General features: G+C 34.5%; 1 pseudogene; it reads right to left on the bottom strand.

The window, feature by feature from the left end:
* Nucleotides 1-633: 633 nt before the first annotated feature.
* On the bottom strand, nt 634-2,817 carry LOC108807660 (ABC transporter G family member 29-like; annotated as a pseudogene).
* Nucleotides 2,818-3,964: the final 1,147 nt, after the last annotated feature.

Genomic DNA, 3,964 nt, shown 5'->3' with positions numbered 1-3,964 from the left:
TTAAACTTTTTATTGATATTTTCAATAAATTTAGACCATACATTTTTAAGAACTATTCATAAATAAATCAATTATAGTATATTATGATAAACGTACAGTCAAATTCTATATTTCAAACCAAAATAAATAAGCAAACATTATAAAAATTATACATGATAACTAAAATAACAACATTTTGATATTTAAAATATTTTTAGTCCTAAATTTTATTAAATTATCATATATATATATAAATTAAATTATCATATATATATATAATATATATTAAATTATCATAATATATATATATATATATAAATATATATATGGATATGCGTTTCCAACACGTCCTTCTTCTTAGTTTTTTTTTAAATCTTGTTTCTACGTTTCCATACGCCTCCGATTCTACGTATCCGCTTCCGTTTCCATGTAACATACTTTAACTATTATAATTGTATAATATTTATTGTTTATGTTAATTTAATTAGGGATAAGAGATGAATTAATAGAAAATATTGCACTGGAATTATAGAACAATACTTATTTTGTTACAAATTTTTCATTCTAAATAACATTTAATTTGTGTGTTTCAAAAAAGAAAACATTTAATTTGTAACGGAAGGAATACATTAAAATGTAAAACAACATTTAAAATAAAACAAATGTTAAAATCTGACTAAATGGAAAGAGTATTATCATTGTCATAATGCCTTTTCTTTACCTCTATCGTACTTAAAAATTAAAAGAAAAAATATATAGACCATATAAATCATACAAACCCGTTTTGAGTTTCAAACACTATCTTTGTTGGAAGTTTAACATTTTGATGCCGAAGGCAAACATGAAAGCGAAAAAGACAGTGAAGCCCACTAAAACAGCAGCAATTGAGCCCATGCATAAGACTCGGGTCATACCCGTGATGATTCTGAATGTACCATTTTATCGTCGGGTCTTCCATCATACCCGGAACTTTAATCGTGTCTTCTACGTCACCGTACTGTGAAACAATCCATACACAGTCCAAGCTACCATTTCGGGATTCTCTGCAGAAAAGAAAAAGAAGGAAAACAACTTACATTGTTAAACAAAACCCTTAGGGTTTCTTGCCAGAAAAGTAATAGAAAACTAACCGGTCTAGGGATTAGAAAACCGGAAAATAGGTTGAAAAGACAGTAGAAAGCTCCCGCGAAAACAGCAGCAACTTGCTGATTCGTGATGGCGACAGCCATCATCCCGTAGTATGTATGTGAATTAGAGGAAAGAGATGAATGATACGAAGAAAAACCAAAAGAATTTGACCACGGTCCATTCGAAACACAACATTGCGTATACAATCAACGTATAATACGTGGTTTGGAACAGTACATACGGTACTTCACATACCACCTGAGACCATTGCAATATTTCTAGTTAATTAGTAATTACTAGCTGTAAAGATTTCTTGTTAATCAAGTAAGTTTTAATCTCACCTGAGCTAGGGCATAGGGTAAAGCAGAGTACATTTTAGCAGCTCTTTCTCTATAGAACACAGTTCGTTCCACGGCTACGAGTGGTTGTACAGAAGTGGAGTTATGTACTCCCACGAATAAAACCGCAGCATACATCGCTCCAATAACCTTTGTAACATCCTTCGCATTGTCCCTATCCATACAAGACATTGTTTAGGGTTTATGTAAGTAAGAATTATCAGTTTAGGTCCTTAAAACAAACCTTTTTGCCAACTTTCCAGAAAATTGATCCGACCATGAGAGCTGCAACCAACGTAAAGAAAAATCTGGCTAGATTGTAATCTGGGGTTCTCCAGTAAGTTATCCAGTGTTTCCACAGACAAGATTTGAATTGTCCTAACAATGATTGTGAGAACTGCGTAGAGAAGTATAGATCTCTTGCTCCTTGTGGTGGTGTGCTTAATTAGTTCCTTTACAAGTTTCTTGTTTTGTCTACACCACAACCAGTTCAAATAATCAGTGTTACTTCTTGCGGATCATTTGTTTTTTAGCCTTATGTTTGACTTACTCATATAAGGATGATGTTTTGTAATGCTCAGAAAAATCCATCTCAAGCTTAGCTTCTGCAGCCATTGAGCTAACTTCTACCATCCATGTCGCCGGACTATACTTATCTTTTATTTCCAGAACTCCAGGAATTGCATGTATTTTCTTAAGAGAATAGTGATGAGGAAGATCTTATCTTCAATGCGAGATTCCTAAAAAAGAAAATTAAGAATCTAACCTGGAAATATTCAATAATCTTGTGGGAGTTTTGACCTAAAGGACCAGCGTAAATCACTTGTCCACCTCTCTTCATAAGCAGAAGCTCATCAAAAGCTTCAAAGATATCAATGCTAGGCTGGTGGATTGTGCATACTACAGTTCTTCCTGTGTCAACTGTGTTCCTTACCGTCCTCATCACAATAGCTGCAGCCCTAGCATCAAGCCCTGAAGTTGGCTCATCCATGAAGATTATGGATGGGTTCGCCACTAGTTCCACTGCGATAGTAAGTCTCTTCCTCTGCTCTGTTGATAGCCCTGTGATCCCCGGAAGCCCTACTATCGCGTCTTTTAGACTCCTTAGCTCTACTAACTCCATCACTTGGTCCACAAATTTCTACAAAAAGTTTATATTTAGATAAGCCTAGTGATCTCAAATTTTCTAAGTTGGGAGAGGAAGCAGTACCATTTTCTCATCTTTGGTGATTTCTTTTGGGAGACAAAGGAAAGCTGAGTAGATGAGAGACTCTTTAACCGTGACTTGCGGTGAATGGATATCGTTCTGTTCACGGTAACCTGAGATTCTTGCAAAATTTTCTTGTCTTTTATTGAAACCGGAGATTCTAATGTCTCCTTCAATGTATCCACCGGTCTTTCTACCAGTCAAAACATCCATTAAAGTTGTTTTACCAGCTCCACTTACTCCCGTCAACTACCACGTAGACATTTCCTATTTGTTTTTTGTTTTATGATTATATAACATTATTGTTGCAGTTTCAAGAAGGATTTGGATTTGGTGTTTTGTTAGGCATGTCTACGTGGTAGTTGACATTGTGTAAGGAGTAAAAAGCAGAACCATTCCTCTTTTCACGTAACTGCTTTCACTTTCTGAGCCAGTGACTGCTCTGTTTTCCTCTGTTTTCTCTTTAGAAACGATGGCTTGCGGCTTCAAACGCTGGCATATCAAGAGAACTACTGGCTACGAGTTTATTTTTCTATGTCTTTTATATTCTACATAAAGTCCCAATTTATTGTAGATATCAAGAGAGTATATGATAAAAACATCAGATTACCACCATTGTTTATCTATGTGATCACTGATAACGTATAATTTTATTACCACCATTGTTTATCTATGTGTCACCACCAAAAATAACATCAGATTACCACCATTGTTTATCTATGTGATCACCAAAAACTCTGTTACGCTTTTCCTGGCACGCAATCACCGGCAACAACTCTCAGACATTGGCAGATATGTTCATGCTCTGTATGCTCATGACTATGTTTTACAACATGTCCTTCCTCACTTGATTTGTCATGTTCCCAGTTTATACAGTTGCAGCGAACAAAGGATCGTGTTACGTTCTTCGAAAGCATTTCTTTGAAGCATTCTTTTTTTCCATGTTTGCTGCATTTTCCAGGGAATGGGATTTCATCCCAACAATCCCCGTCTATTTTTATCAACCAAAATACATTGTTAGTTTATAGAAAAGAAATTAGTATTTCAACGATTTTAACTAAGTCATGTTCTAGAACTCTCTTTCCTTCTTTTTTCTTTCAAACATCATATTTGTTGTTGTTAACAATCGATTATGTTGCATCTGTGTATCTTAAATCTTTGATGTACCAGTAAAATGCCCAGCACTCTTTGTTTCGGTTTAGGAAAATTACTATTTCTATTGGAAAAAGGAAATCGAGTTTTTTGAGACTGTATAAATATGTGTCTAAGAGTTGTATATTATTATCACATCATTGCCTCAATACATTTTCTT

Source organism: Raphanus sativus, chromosome 6 (genome assembly GCF_000801105.2).
Source record: "Raphanus sativus cultivar WK10039 chromosome 6, ASM80110v3, whole genome shotgun sequence".
In the NCBI taxonomy this organism is placed as follows: domain Eukaryota; kingdom Viridiplantae; phylum Streptophyta; class Magnoliopsida; order Brassicales; family Brassicaceae; genus Raphanus; species Raphanus sativus.
Note: the sequence above shows the minus strand (reverse complement) of the source record. Positions and strands in the feature narration are given on the sequence as shown.